Genomic DNA, 17,489 nt, shown 5'->3' with positions numbered 1-17,489 from the left:
TTTCTAAAGTTACTAATGTAATTTGTAAAAAAGGAATTGAATATTGCATAAATATTGCATCTCTGAATAAAGGATGATTTCCACATGCATTGTGTTATCTTGATTGAGATGAAAGACTTTGGCTCAGGTATTTCAACATCACTAAACTAACATTTAAAATGGTGTGCATTTATTGGTCCACTGGTTAGTCCAGCTATCAAATCACATAATCTGTTGTGGCTAATTGTCTTAGATTTTTTGTTGCATCTTAAAAAGATGAACTTGTGTTTTCAGTGTAGTTCATTGCCTTCTCATTATATAAAGAAAACAACTATCTTTGACATTTTATGCACATATTTAAGACAAAAAAATCAAATTAAAGTATAAAACTAAATGAAAAGTAATGAAAAACAATCAAACAAATTTAACAAATGATCAAAATTATTGTTAAAAAGTAATTACTTTTTTGTGATTTAATTTGTAGTCTTTAATTGACTACAGTTTCAAATAATCTACCAAAGATTTATTTAACATTTATTTGAACAATTGTTCTATAAAATAATGCAAAAATATATTAATGGGAAAACAAACAAATGTGCTATTTCATTAAAGAGAAGCTAATGCTTGATAAAGAACGATGATTTCCTTCAGATGTGTTTTAAGATTGCTTTCAGACTCAAAGTGCATGTGGTGTTTGTGAAAGCTCATTGATGCAGTCTGTTGCTGCAGGGCATGCTGGGACAGTGAATGGAGGTCATGATGAGCGGGAAGGCAGTCCCCGTTTCAGCAACACGTACTGTTACAGATTCATCTGCCTGGCAATGACAGATCAGAGACAACATTTCATGAGCGAGAGAGAGAGAGAGAACAGCCCCATGGGTGAATAGACTTGTAACTGTCTGCTGATAAAGACAAAGATAGTAAATGCTGGCTTTCATATAAATATATTTATATATAATTTCGGTTGGTGGCATATACAATGACGCTGACTTACGGTATTTGTTTTCTTTCACTTTTAACGACAAGCCACTGAATAATTCGAAAATTAATGCACGCCTAGCTTCACGTTGAGTCCGTTATACTTTAGGTGTGCATTATTTTTGACACCAAAGTCAATTATTCTTCTTATACTATGGTTATCTCACCTAATGACACTATTTCAAGACATTCACCAGATTTTGTCCTGATTTCGGTAACACTTTAGTTTAAGCCACTATTCAAGCTATTCAATTCTGGCTTATTACCTGCCTAATATTAAGATATTATCAGTATATTAGTGGTTATGTATAAGTACAGTCTTATTTTACATTTCTAAACCTACCCAATGCACCCACTTCGAATGTTATCACTCGATTGAATGGCCATTATCAGTGGTTATATGCTGATAGATATGGGCCAGCAGGGGCCTTCTGCACATACTGGTAGGTTCAGAAGACTGGTATCATCCATCAACATGGTTAATTAGCTATACTAATAGAGAAGACTCCAGATCTGTTTTGACATTACTGTGACGGTTGGGTTTGGGGTTGGGTAAACATTTATTTATATAGCTGATTAACTGTGTGGATGGATGATAACAGCCCATACTGGCCCATATGTATCAGCTGATAAGGACTGATAACACCTATTCAATCAGTGATAACATTCGAATCGGCTTCCAAATACCTAAACACAACTACTAATAATAAGCAGCTAATTAACAGTTAAAGCAAAAAGTCTAAGTTAATGGTTTGTTAGTAGCATAAATTTTGACCAACAAAAGTGTTACCCTAATTTCTTACGCATCTCATTAAAAGTTTTCTGTTTTGTTTTGAAATTATTCAGTTTAGTGATTCTAATGCAAGCCTCAAGACCTGCCTAGAACTGTATTTATTTATTTAATTGCGCACCCTATGATAAGTTCACATGTGCAGAATCACATCACTCGCTGTATAACTTCAGAAAAAGATGCAATTAAGGTGAATTCCAAGCATTCACTGCAAATGTGTCACAGAGTCTGCATCATTCATGCAGGAAAATTGTCTCTATTCACACATTTGCATTGACTTTGTATGTAAACTACTCACACAACTTTCATCCACATTTGGTGTAAACCCAGCATTGGAATGTTCACAAGCCAAGCTTAAGCTGAGATTTAGATGGTTTGAAGAAAAAACTTTTGTTGAACGTGTACTACCGTACGTGCCTAAATCATTTGCTCAATATTATTAGCTCTGCTTTTGAATTCTGAACTCTTGAAATATACTTTACATTGTATAAATATTTCTTACAATAAAACCATAAACGATCTCGTTTATAAAACAAAGAATATACTTTTTGATCAGAATCAAGCATTCAACAGCTCTATGGTAAAACTAACATAAATAGATATATATGAAGAAGGCAAATTGTTAAAAATTAAGCACATTTAATTGGATTATATTTCACTTTAAAAACTATTTCAGCATATTTTTATGTTCATGGTTCTTTGATGGCCACATTACAAACAGGCAAACAAATAAAATATCCCCAGTTATTATAATTTAATATGTTACCAACTGCAATTTACATTGTGGAATTTGTATTCATAATTTCTAAGGAACATATCCATTTATTGACTTCATCACCTTAATTCTGTTTCCTAATTTAAAGTACAATCCAGCATCCTGCAAGCTCCCACGATTCAAATTGAGTGTAAATTTAGAATCAGATTTACAATTTTAGAGGCCTGCCAAACTGCAGCACCAGATCTTCAGAGAAATGGCCACTTAAGGCAGGAAATGTGTTGCTTTTAAACTTCCGGAAGTGTCTGAACAGAGCAGTTAAGTCTTGGGTCCCTCAGGTACTGCCTCTGCGATAAAAGCCATAAGTGGTTTGAAGCTTTTTGAGATGCACTGCATTTAGAGTGGCTGAGCGCTTCCAGGATGAGCCTCAGCTTTTTTCTTTCAGCCACAGCAGATAATGCTTTTCATAAATACATTTATTCATTAGGTATCTCTCACTTGCTTTCTTTTCTGGTCATCTGGTCTTAGTTATGGATAGCTGCTGAATAGGGCACTTGACTAACCCCAGGTGTCATGAAATCATACCTGTGTGGTTATTCTCCAAAGCAAGTATAGTCATCCTAGATATACTGTATAAAGTTCTGCTTGATATTTTCTGTCAAAATTTAGCTTGAATTTTTTTGTGACAACTTATTGATGTTATGTGATATTTAACATGTTGTATACAATCACCGGCCACTTTATTAGGTACACCTTACTATTACCGGGTTGGACCCATTTGCCCTCAGAACTGTCTTAATCCTTCGTGGCATAGATTCAACAAGGTACTGGAAATAATCCTTAGAGATTTTGGTCTATGTTGACTTGATAGCATCACAAAGTTGCTGCAGATTTGTCGGCTGCACATCCACATCTCCTGTTTCACCACATCCCAAAGATGCTCTATTGGATTGACTCATTGTCATGTTCAAGAAACCAGTCTGAGATGATTCACGCTTTAAGACATGGCATGTTATCCTGCTGGAAGTGGCCATCAGAAGATGAGTACACTGTGGTCATAGAGAGGATGGACATGGTCAGCAACAATACTCAGGTAGGTTGTGGCTCAATTGGTACTTATGGGCCCAAAGTGTTCCAAGAAAATGTCCCCCATACCATTACACCACCACCAGCAGCCTGAACTGTTGATACAAGGCAAGATGGATGCTTTCATGTTGTTGATGCCAAATTCTCATGGACCTTTCTAGAACCTGTCCCCCTCTATATATATATATATGTTTTCTGTCCTTTTTGTGTTGAATTACTTAATTTTATATCCCTCTTCATAGTATTGTCATTTAAAAAATGTAATTTAAACAACAAGGCGAGGCAGTGGCGCAGTGGCGGAGTGGGTAGCACGTTCGCCTTACAGCAAGAAGGTCGCTGGGTCGTTGGTTCGAACCTCAGCTCAGTTGGTGTTTCTGTGTGGAGTTTGCATGTTCTCCCTGCCTTCGCGTGGGTTTCCTCTGGGTGCTCCGGTTTTCCCCACAGTCCAAAGACATGTGGTACAGGTGAATTGGGTAAGCTAAATTGTCTGTAGTGTATGAGTGTGTGTGTGTGAATGTTTCCCAGATGTGTTGCGGCTGGAAGGGCATCCGCTGCGTAAAAAAACTTGCTGGATAAGTTGGCGGTTCATTCTGCTGTGGCGACCCCGGATTAATAAAGGGACTAAGCTGACAAGAAAATGAATGAATGAATTTAAACAACAATATTGAACAAGAAATTTACTAGCTGATTTAACAAGACATAATTTTGTTAAAGTAAAGCTTTAGTGTTACATTGAGTAAATTAGAATCATTTTAATTAGAATAACACAATACAAACATTTTGTGTCAATTAGTTGCAAAGAAGTTAGACTGACATATTGAAACCATGTTTTATCTACAAATGTGCTTTGTGTTCATACAACATGTTCAAAGCAGTTCAGGTTTACTTGATTGGATTGGATGCATAAAGGGTGCCACGATTAAATCATGTTCATTCAACATTTTTTTTTTTTTTTTTTGAGTGTACTGTTGTGTCAAATAAAGACAAAATAAAAAAATAAACTCAACAGGTATGTGAAGTGAAGCATAAATAAATTATGACAGAAATTTCAGTTTGGCATGAACTAACCCTTTAAGTCCCAAGTTTAAACTCAGTGCAACTAGCAGATAATATAGAGCTGTGTTGAAAAAAACGAAAAGAATTGCAGATAACAAGGTAAACTATAACAGATGCAGCACATATTCATCCATCCCTATGGAGATGATCTACATTTTTTACTGTGGAGTTAATAAGCATCTAGCCTTTTTGAAAAGAAACATTTTAATGTGACAGTTTAGAGGCATTTTATGACATCAATGTGAGGGGAAATGTTTTATTAATGTTAGGAAAAGCTGATTGAGGTGACACGGTGGCTCAGTGGTTAGCACTGTTGCCTTAGAGCAAGAAGGGCTTTCGGTCCCAGCTGGATCAGTAGGCATCTCTGTGTGGAGTTTGCATGTTCGCCCAGTGTTGGCGTGGGTTTCCTACGGATGCTCTGATTTCCCCCACAGTGCAATGACATGCGAGATAGGTGAATTGAATAAACTACATTGACCATAGTGTATGTGTGTGAATGAGGGTGTATAGATGTTCCATACTGGGTTGCAGCTGGAAGGGCATTCCTCTGCATAAAACATATGCTGGATAAGTTGGTGGTTCATTCCGCTGTGGCGACCCTTGATGAATAAAGGGACTAAGCCAAAGGAAAATTAATGAATGAATAAAAGTCGATACCTTGCAAAGCTAAAAATCCTTTAAATATTTTAAATGTGAAATATTTTTAATTATACAGTTAAAGTCAAAAGTTTACATGCCAAAAAAATTATTATGTTAAAAAAGTTAAAGAATAATGCATTTAGCATCCCTGTCATTTTGTGTATGATAAACATGTGTGCAATATAATTTTTACAATATGGAATGCAAAATTTTAAAGCTTAATATCTCAAACCCCTTCAGAATGCAGATAAAGGTGTTTGCTGGATTTACTAAATGAGTCTGTTTTCTTTATCCGTGGCTGATCTAGAAACCTCGGTATGACCTTGATTTTGAAGGTCTGAGTACTGATTTTCTTTTCACAAAAAGTGGTAAAGCAAGGAAAAACAGGAAATGATATTCAGCATCCTCACTGTGAGCAGCGTTTGCTCTACTGTCTGAAGATAACATCCAAATATTTGATGATTCACTCCGTCATTTACGTACTTCTCTCTAAGATTACGAGCTCTGGCAGAAAGAGGCGGAGGAGAATCACGTGACACTTTAAATCATACAGAGGTTGGTGACTCACCCATACTGGACACCAGCTTTTTTTTCCTTACCTCTGTGTAGCAAAGATTGCATTCAGACTGCAGATTGATTAGACAAGTGTGCATTGCTAATTCTGTGTTCATTACTGTAAATTGCAAGAATGAATCATCAGATACTATCAGGAATGTTGACATTAGCAAATTAAAAGGAGTAGCTCATTTCCAGAATACTAATTTCCTGGTAATTTGCTCACCCACTTGTCATCCAAGATGCTCATGTCAACGAATGATTTTTCTCCATATATTAGACTTCCATGGTGCTCAGTGGTTCGAATTTCCAATTTCAATGCAATTTCAATTTAAATGCTGTAATTTGCAATGTACATATAGTGTCACCAGATGTATAGAGGACAGTAAAGAGAGTTGGGTGAGCAGATAAAGGCAAAAACAGATTCGGCCTGACCAGTGTATTCGGCATTGAGCTCCACTGTGGTAAAAATGGGATTGTTTATGTTTTTATTTCAATAAGTTAATCTGTAGACAATTAAAAAAAAATCTTAACGCCTAATAATAATTACCTTAAAAATAGTTACTTTTTTATGCTAAAAAAATAAAACTTTCTCCAGAAGATGTAATGTCATATATTTTTTTTATTTAATGTCATGTCAGCAACCAAGGCTATTTTCATGGCAAGAACATTTCAATAATTAATATACAATTAAAGCCAACAAACAAATGAATGCATTAGATTTTTAGTGTTATTACATGATAAAAATTCACATTTTCCTGGTGTCACTTTCTGGGGTTTCTGGGATCATTAGGAGCAGGACAGTCAAGTAAAATGTTTTTTAAAGTACGGGGAGTTGTGCAGTATAAACATTGAGTGGGGTCTTCATTTTTAAGCAAAATGGCATGGGTTAATCTTGTATGTCCGATACGGCATCAGGTTAAAGACACTTGATCAAATCTAGTCATAATATGTCCTAAAATTCTGTTTGAGATTTCAGCATGTATTTCATACAATTTAATATTTTCCAGTGCATTACACTCCTCTTGCCAGTCATTTAAAATGTAAATGTTGATAATACCTGTAGGTCTCATCTCTAAAAAAAGGAATTTGGCATTTGTTCGGTACTTGTTTCAAAGTATCCTTAGCAACATGCGTGACACTGAAAAAAAAAATTTCAAATATGATTCCTTTGGGGCAGCACGGTAGCGCAGTGGGTAGCACAATTTCATCACAGCAAGAAGGACGTGGGTTCGAGCCCCGGCTGGGTCAGTTGGCATTTCTGTGTGGAGTTTCCTTCGGTGCTCCCCGATAGGTGAATTGGGTAAGCTAAATTGTGGTGTATGTGTGTGTGTGTATGTATGTGTATATTTCCCAGTGATGGGTTGTAGCTGGAAGGGCATACGCTGTGTAGAACATGTGCTGGATAAGTTGGCAGTTCATTCTGCTGTGACGACCCCAAATTAATAAAGGGACTAAGCTGAAAAGAAAAGGAATGAATGAATGATTTCTTGGATTTACACTTTTTTTTTACCTTAAGGGGTTGTAAACAATTTATTTAGACCGCATTTCAACACATTTAAATAGTTTGCAACAATTTTGCAGACATCATTTTTTTCAATGTATGACAAACTTTGGTTAAAATACAATCAATCAAAGGATGACCATTCTTCCGAGATTCCATCACTTGGAGGCATGATTTGAGTTCTTTTGTTGGACATTTTATATTCCAAAGCTAAAAGTAAAACACTGGCTTCAGCTGTGAATATTGAACATTCTTTAGGCAGACTGATTGCATAATGTTGTTGTCCAGTCACCATTTATACTGCTACACCATTTTCCACCAATGAACCATCTGTAAATATTGGTAAGTGTAGAAAATATTGGCTTCATATATCCAGATTTTGTTGTCTATACATTAGAATGAGTTGCTCCTTTTCTTTAGATGTCCTAAATCCATATTTAGGACTTCGGAAGCACCTTTACATCACTGAAAAGTATTAACATTTTTAACACAAACATTTATCTGCTGTAGATTGTCTTTTAGTTAAGCACCAGTAAAATGGCTAAAGACTAATTTGCTTCCTCTGGTGTTTTTTATTTTATTTTTTCAGCTGTTGAGCAGATGTGCTGTGATATAAACATCCACACATACGCTGTTTACACTCATTTAACACACTTTCTTCTGGTCGGTCTGAAAGATGAACTTCCTGTGTCACTCGACAAGCAGTTAACAAAAACAGCACACCTGCTTTAAATCTCCCATCATGCTCTGAAATGCGACTTCGGGTTTTTATTTTCAGAAAAGTTTTTTTACTGATTCAGGTGTACTTTTTTTTTTTTTTTTTTAAAGCATCTGAGTCATGCACTCATGAATTACTTTACTCAACCCTTAATTGACAGACTCTCCTCTGCCTACTCCACTTCTATCCTGAGTTGCATCAAGGCTGTGTTAACAGTTAATGCATTTTTAAAACATAGTGGTTCATTTATAGCTCTGATCAAATGATGCTGTCATTTTATGCTGCTTAAGCAGAGCTGAGCCAATGCCTTTAGAGTAATATTGCTTAACAAAAAAAAAAAAAAAATCTATATTTTTGTCAATATTCTGAATTTGTACTTTATATTATTGTGGCACAAAAAAAAAAACTTTTTTGTTACTTTTTAATTTTAGGTTATGTCATATCTTACTATTTTTCAGCATTTTAAGACTATGTACAGTACAGGTACACTCTCAGAAATAGTACAGGTACACTCTCAGAAATAAAGGTACATGAACTGTCACTGGAGCAGTGCCTTGTTAAAAGATATACATATTTGTACCCGTCCATAATGGCGCCTCAAAGGTACTTTTTAGGTACATTTGGGCACAAAAATGCACCTTTGAGGTACCACTGAGGACTTTTTGGGTACACATATGCCCCTGTGACAGCTCCTGTACCTTTATTTCTGAGAGTCTATATGTATGTAATTAGAACAATTATCATAACCTTGCAATATTGTTTGCACATCTTGCATATAAATCAACCCAGGCTCATTATTGATACATACCCCTCTATACATTTCTGGACAGTGTAAAATACATTCAAGGACGTACGTTTTTTTGCAGTTCTTGTTTTTTCACACTCTTGTCAGTGTGTATGCTTTTTTTAGATCTCAAATTTCTCTTGTGTGTGCCATTCGTGCCTGCTGTTCTTGCGTACATCCACCAGAGGCTGTTGTCAATCCCCTTCCCTTAATCCAACCAGTAGTGTTTTCAAAAGCAATGCAGAAGAAGAAAAGCCTTTGATTTTTACCACATTTTCAGATCTTACCACATTCTCATCCTATAACTTATTATTATTATTTTTTTGTCTTTTGTTTTTGTTTTTCGAAACTTTTCATTGACAGACTTGAACCTTGCTGTTGCGGTCAACTTCTCTTTGCGTCTCAAGTCTGCCAATGTACATGGCATTTGACTGTGCAAACTGCTTACAGCAAAAAAGCAATCCACACAGAGGTAAGAAGTCAGCTGTTAGAGCAAAAAGAAACAGAAGCCATTGGCGGTGTCATACTGCCCTGTTGTGTTCAAGTCAAAATGCAACCATATGTAGCGCTGGCTACATAATTTGTGCTCTCCAGAAATATATATGGGGGTACGTTTTCAAAACAAGCAAGTTCAATAACAGAGTTATATAAATATAATGCATGCCTATTTGTGATAAGAATGCACATTTGTCTCAAAAATCTTTTTGAACTACTTCCTTCTTCAGTGGATTTATATCTGCAGTTGACAATCTAAACAGCAAAAGGCGTTGCTAATTCACATAATTGCAATCAAATATATTTTCTCTGGAGCAAATAACAAATTATCCAAATATTGCCTTTGAATATGCCCGAAAAGAATCATAATTCACAATAAACCACTCCTCATAATTAGCCGCCAAAGGAGTGTTGGAGTGTTTGTGGTCAATGACAGAACAAAAGCCACCAATGCAACAGAAACTCCATCTCTGAAATCACCAACATTAAACACATTTTTAAATAGTCCTTATCCATTTATATAAACCACATATTTGCAACTTCACTTGGCACTGCAGGTGGAGTGATACACACAGGTAAAGAGGCTGGATCACTGCTTATACTTGAAGAATATAGATCCAGACAGAACCTTTATCTTTTCTTAGCTTGTGCAGTGGCGGATTTAGGCATGGGCAATATGGATGATCGCCCAGGGTGGCATCTTGCTGGCGGAGGCCCGGAGAGACAAACAAAGTGCCCCAGTGCCCCAGTAAAAGCTTTGAGATAAGATTTACTTTATGCAAGTATATAGAGTGGTTATCCGAGAATAAAGATGTTACCGGCCATTCACATTTGGCATCTTTTGGCGTCACGCAAGTTTGTTATTCTTTAGGTGCAACACTGAAAACAACACTGGTAAAAACAAATTGACGCTTGTGCGCAGAAAGGCATTCTCGCGCGCCTCACATGTGCTGCCCCAGCCTGATCTCACGAGAAAACGTAAGTATTTTACGTTTTGCCAGTTTAGTGGCTAATTCATACGAGTTCAGTCGTACGAAATGGTAGGATTTTTAAAAGGAGGCGTGGCACCTGACCCCACCCCTAACCCCAACCGTCATTGGGGGATAAGCAAATCGTACTAAATTGTACGAATTAGATCGTACGAATTCATACGAATTAGCCACTAAATGAAAAAGTTACGAATTGCCGTGAGATTGTGTTGGCTGCCCCCTGATCATAGTTGTTTACATATTATGCGTCGACATGCAAGTCGACAAAACTAAAGCTTATATAATAATAAGATGATAATGATACTTTAAATAAGCATAACTATGAAGCAGAAATGAGGAATAATGAGTAAGGGAGGTAACTAAGACATCATAATATTAATTCTCGGCCCTGAGTCGGGTCTAAGACAACAAATAATTCTATAAAACATATATTCTTTGTATTCTATTGATCTGTCATAATAAATATTAATGCAAAAGTCTAAGAATATTACTCCAGTTTTGTCTTTACATAGTTTTTTTAGTTACATTTAGGATTGATTTATGTTATTTTTTAGAATAAAAGCTGTATAATAATAATAATAATAATAATAATAATAATAATAATAATAATAATAATTATTATTATTATTATTATTATTATAGCAAATTGTTATATTTATTAACAATAAATAAATATTTTTAAATGTATTTATAATTATTATTTTAAATGTTTATTTTTAAAATATATATTTAATATTTTAATTATATATGAAGTCAACCACATACTGTCTTTATTTCTTGGGGGATGGGGGAGGGGGATGTTTGGGGTGGTTTCGCCCAGGGTGCCATTTAAAGTAGAACTGCCACTGAGCTTGTGATTTTGCATCTTATGAGCAAGACTTTTTTAAACACCGTCAGTTCAAAAGTAATACAAAATAATAGTTGTACTTCTCAGAAATTCATAGTAAATTAAAGTAAAATTTCCCTATAGATAAGAGCACATAATTATTTTTGTTTATTTACGTATTTAGCTGTTGAAACGATTTATTTATTACATTTTATGTGTTTAATCACACTAAATTATCATCCCTAACTGGGATATCTCAGAGTGCCGTTGCTTTTATGCAAATGAAATGTCAGGAAATCAGCATCAAGTTTTAAGACCACCTGGACTGCTGAAAATCAGATGCCGGATGAGTCGTGCCAGTGTTTCATTCATGCATGCTTCAGTGGGGAGTCTCTCTTTCTGAGCTCCTCAGAGACAGGCAGCGGGCGGCTGTTGCGATGGCAGCAGGTCACCTGATTGTGCCTTTGCCAATAGGGATTCCCCATTTATAACACACGCTGTTGCTGGAATTCTGATCAGGCTGTGAGTGTGTTTACAGTAGGTTCAGGTATGCGTGTGTTGATTAACTGATTCAATCCTAATTAATTGCAACGTGTCTTGTCAGATTTTTTTGATTCAGTGTTCGGTCTGATCTATACTTATGAAACTTAATTCAATCAGATGTTTTGAATACATTTTTAAATATTTCATATATTTTGAATATTTGTGAAGAATACTTTGTGTGTGTGTGTGTGTGTGTGTGTGTGTGTGTGTGTGTGTGTGTGTGTGTGTGTGTGTGTGTGTGTGTGTGTGTGTGTGTTTGGGTGTGTATGTTTCTCTCTCTCTCTTCTCCCTCTATGTGTGTGTGTTTGTGTGTGAGGTTGTTTGTTGGGAAGGGGGGATTAAGCTTCCTCCCGTGATGCCCTGGGGAGGAGAGTATGAGTCAGGCGTGAGTCAGAGAGTCTCCCTCCCTGCCCCTACATACACACACTGACACACACACACACACACACACACACACACACACACACACACACACACACACACGCTGACATACTGAGATGGAAGAAGAAATGGCTGATACTCAATTCATAACAGTTAGCTGAATATATACAATTGCCTTTAATTTGCACTCTAGGGATTTTTGTTTACCAATTTCTTTCATTAATTTGTGTTTCTAAAATTACTGTAAATGATAAACTATGCACAAAATGTTAACCAGATAGTGGTAGCAGTGGACAGATATACTCATAACATGCAGTTTGGATGCTCAATAATAAGTATAATGGCATATTATATAGTGTATTAATATAATTATCCCTTATATTTTTGCATATAATACTATGCATGGGTGTAGATTTGCTCTTGACATTGGTGGAAACATACATCCCTATAGCCCATGCATAGAACAGCATGAATAAAAAAGGCTTTAAACATTTCATAATGTGAATAACAATTAATGAAGCACGTCCCATGCTGCAAAAGTCAATTTACATACTGCAATCTGGCTTTGAGGAGGTATGAATGTAGAGAAATTTAGAGGCCTGTGGCGCAATTTAACCTATTTATCCCGATTATTAATTTTTATAATCATGAAAGCCTAAATTGAAACTGAATTTTGATTAATTGTACAGCTTTGGTTAATATTATTATGGTGGACTCCAAGCGAACCTGACTTTAAAAACATGAATCTTTAAAAAGTAGATACTTATGCCCATGGCTTGTACAGTGAGGGAGGACTGTAATGGCCTACTCACACTATGCCATCCGTACCGTGGCCAGGCTTGTTTCCCGGATTGTTTGAGAAGTGTGTGTGTGTGCGCTGAATCGGCCTCAAGCATGGTTCACTTGGCCGGCCCTGGCCCGGTTGGAAGAGGTGGGCCTGAGCGCGGTTCACTTGGGCTTTGGCGTGGATCGGTTGAGTGTGAGTGCAAAACGCGCCAAAGCCTGAAACTGAAAGCGAGGCGTGACTTTTAAGGGTCTGTTTCATATGGATTTATTATTCAATCTTACTGTTAAGTGAACGCAAACTGCCATAGTTTATTAAAGACGTAAACTCCACACTGCACGACAGCTGCGCGCCTTCAGCAGACCTCCTCATTCCTGCAGCAGCAGCACGAGAGCTTTATGATTGTTTATGAGCGCCAAAAGTGGCGGATCTGTTCGGCGAAATATCTGACTGCGTGTCACCGCATCCCTAAGGACTGTTTGGCTAAATATATTTGACTGCATGTCACTGCATATCAAACGACTGAAACAATATAACTAGAGAAATCTCTTCTGTGCGGCTGAGTAAGAGCTTTAGAGTGCTTCTCACTGAACAGCGCAGCATCGATGACGTAAGCGTGCCGAGGCCCGTTTGTGGTGCGAGTGCGGGCTGTCGGGGAAGACGGGGGGGGGGACAAGCGTGCTTTGGCCCGGTTCAATGCAAGTGTACCTAGTGTGAGTACGGCCTAAAAAATCATTGTTTTCCCACATTCAAATGTAAATACAGCTGTCATTAACATCATTATCACACTGTCCTTATGTGTTTGTGGGAGTAGAATAAACCACCAACTACTCTTTCATATGTTTTATGTGGCCACGATTCAGCCACTAACTATGGCTGTACATTCAGTACACTAACTATGATTAGATTTACAACAAATTAAGTTGAATTTCTTTTAAATTGTTTACAACACATGGCTCAGTTGTTAGCTCTGTTGCTTCACAGAAAGAAAGTCGCTAGTTCTAGTCCTAGCCAGGTCAGTTGACATTTCTGTGTGAAGTTTGTTGGATGTGTTTCCTAGTACTAGGTTGCAGCTGGCAGGGCATCCGCTGCATAAAACATGCTAAACAAGTTAGCGGCTCATTCTGCTGTGGCAACCCTTGATGAATAAAGGGACTAAGTCCAAGGAAAATGAATGAATGAATTGTTTGCAACCACTTATCTAAAAAAAATCTGAAATCCAATGATGAAATCTAAATTGATTGTCTGTAATTTCTAAAGTTTGCTGGTTTAAAAAATATGTTATCTCACTAAGCCATTGGTTCTTTTCAGAAGACTTGGATTTGGATTAGACAATTTGATTACTGCTATGACATCTCTATGAGCTTTGTTTTCATATTCCAACACCAGCCCAGCTTATTGGAAATGTTTATAAGCCAACATTTTTGTGTAATGTCATATCAGTTGCTCTGAGTATGTTTCGTGGCAGGTTTCCAATATGAAAATACACTAGTGGGCGATATGTACATATCTGCGAATCTGAAAGATGTTACTTAGGGTATGTTCTGTTGCACGTTTCAGATACATGCCCTTCATGTTCACGTCCATGGGAAGGTAGGGCTTTTTGTACAGATTACCTGGCGAACCACTGACCAAATCCCTTGCCCAAATCCAACCTTTCATTCATTCATTTTCCTTTGGCTTATTTACTTCGGGCTTCCCTTATTTATCAGAGGTCTCCACAGCAGAATGAACCGCCAATTATTCTGCTCCTGTTCTAGCCGCAACCCACTATTTTGAAACACTCACACACTCTCACATTCAAACACATACAGCTAATTTTGTTTACCCAATTCACCAATAGCTGATGTCTTCGGACTGTGGGGAAAAGCGGAGCACCTGGAGGAAACCCACGCAAACACGGGGAGAACATGCAAACTCCAACAGGACCAGCCGGGACTCAAACCAGAAATATTAGGTATTTGTGTTTTGTGTTCCAGTAATTATTTTAATGGATCCGGCATAAACATGTGCATGGTGAATACCTGCATCTACGTGTGTGTGGAAGAGAGAGAGAGAAAGGGGAGAGATTAAATGAGTGGAAGTGAAGGCTGTGTGGATTGTGACAATGGTAGTCACCATGCGCAAGTTGAGGTCATGTTTAACTATTATCCGCAACTATTTTCAACCAATCAGCTTTCTTACGTTTACAATAACTCTCATTGGTTGGTGATTATTGTTTTGCGTGCAGTGAGCAGCGAAAATAAATAATGGCATAGGGGCCTACCTAAATAATAGTTGTATTGTCAAAATAGCAAAGAGGCAGTCAAGCATATTTCGATTTTTTAAAACCACAAGGAAATCTGATAATGAGCCTGATCAAAAGAGATCTTGAGCAGATGAAACTGCATCCCTGGATACATTAAAGGTACAAATTAATACCAAAAAAGTACGAATGTGGACTTCACAGCAACTTAAAAGTACAAAAGTGAATGTTTAAGGTACAAAAGCGTACCCTAAAGATATTAATGTCCACCTGCAAGGTACAAAAATGTACTTTTTGAAAAGGTACCACCTCAGTGATAAATTTTGTTTTGGCAATTATTTATTTACAAGTTAAGCACTCGGTATTGTGCAAAGAATTGCATGAAAATAATCAACAATATGTCCTTCTAAATATCATTAGTTTTAATGAGAAGAAAAAATGTTGCACTACTGTCCCATAGTGTTAATTTGACATAGAAGCTGTGGTGAAAAGTATGTTAAAGTATATTTAAGGTTTTCAACAAATATTTGCTGAAGAATGCTTTTCCAAAGAGCAGGTGTAGGTTTAATTAAAAGAACACTCTTTACAGTGCCTCATTGATGAATGTCTAAATTAGTCTCTAAAATCAGCCTACCACTACTTATATGTTCTCTAACAAAACAAACCCACCTACACATTCTTTCTCTCTAATATTTTACTGTTGAGCCGCTTCTGTGACCTAGATTTCTGGCCACTGTTCATATAGTTCTGCGTCACTCATTTCTAGCCCCACACGGAATCTGTGCACGCAGGAATCAGCAGATTTCTGCAGATTTTAAGCCCATCATTGAGTATGTATTTACTTGCATATATGTGTGCAAATTTATATTTATTCAGTTTTTTAATTACTTTCAATAATGTTATTGTAATATAATAATAGTAATTCTAAATTGTTTATATGATTTATTTAAAATTGTCACAATCACCAGCGATCTAATCCTGGCAGATCGCTGGTAAACATGCAGATCACTATGGACTATAAGTTCCAGTCATGCACCGTTCACAAGCACCTGTTCCTCATTCGGCAATTTACACACAATCACGGCTGGGAGCTCATGAACTGATTAGAAGGACTATTTATACAACACACACACACACACACACGCACACACACACATCAGTGCTGAGTCCATTTTCTGTCCCTTGCCTTTCCGTGGTAGAACTTTGCTTTGTTGTTTTGTTGATTTACGTTGTCTGCTGCCTGCCTTTTGACCATTCACCTGTGTACTTGACTACGAATCTGGATTTCCTGTATACATTTTTTGCCCCTGTGTTGACCATTGCTTGCCTGACCTCTATTTAATAAACCTGCGTTTGAATCAGCACTTCCTTTGTCAGTGTCCACTTCACATTACAACAATACAGTTTGTAAAGTCTTTTAGTAGATATATTATATGAGAGACTTGCTTTGTTGGATAAGTGGGTCTAATTGGATGAGATGATCTAATTGGATTTGCATAAACATGAAATAAATGTTAAAATTTAATTTTTTTATTTCATATATGCATTTTTTGTTATGATTCACGAAAAATCATTTAGCATAATTCCACAGAGTTTTTACAAAATTCTCAGCAGAAATAGCACAAAACATCCGCAGATTCTGTTTGGCCCTACTTATTTTCTCTATATTGGCTGCAAAAGTTTGTATTTTGTCTTTAATATACAGCTCATTCATCCAATTCAGAGTGCCCCAGGTGTGCTGTATGGAAACGGACGACGTGCAAATCTTGACATCATCACAGTCACCACTCAAACATGGCTTCAATGCTCTCAAATCTTTACTCAGATGGCCTGCTGTTCACCTGCCAATGTCAATCTCCGGGTTATAACCATAATGAACCATCTGCCTTGCGAGGTCAAGTTGCTCTGGAAGGAGTAGCGTCTCACAGCTTCATTGTTCCTGCTGGTTTGTCTCGTCTCTGCGGGCATTCAATGGAACAAACACTCTAGTTCAGTGTGTACACGACTTTCATCATCCCCCAAAGAGCATCACAAATGACTCTCCGGATGTGTAATAAGATGCTGTGCATGGATGGCCAATCTCACATCAAGAACTCTGAGTTAACTACAATGACAACCATGCTGTTTGCCCTTGACTTTTATTCATGTTCTTCCCATTTTCTTCCCAATTTATTTTACATCAGGTGCAAAAAAAAAAAAAAGATGTGACTAGTGGCGGTGGAAAGAAAAGCTGTGATATTTGGTGACGTGGAAGGGTCTGGTGACTCTGAATGAGCCTGGGTAAGTGTGAAAATACATGTCTGAATGAAGCAGATGACAGTGTGCTCAGTGAGAACAGTACAGTAGATGTGGATAAGCGCATGCTGGGATATAGAGGATGAGATAAGCATCATTCTTTGGTAAACCTAATGAACTTTCACAG

This window comes from Danio rerio, chromosome 21 (genome assembly GCF_049306965.1).
Source record: "Danio rerio strain Tuebingen ecotype United States chromosome 21, GRCz12tu, whole genome shotgun sequence".
Classification (NCBI taxonomy): domain Eukaryota; kingdom Metazoa; phylum Chordata; class Actinopteri; order Cypriniformes; family Danionidae; genus Danio; species Danio rerio.
The sequence above is the reverse complement of the archived record's forward strand: the minus strand, read 5'-3'. Positions refer to the sequence as shown.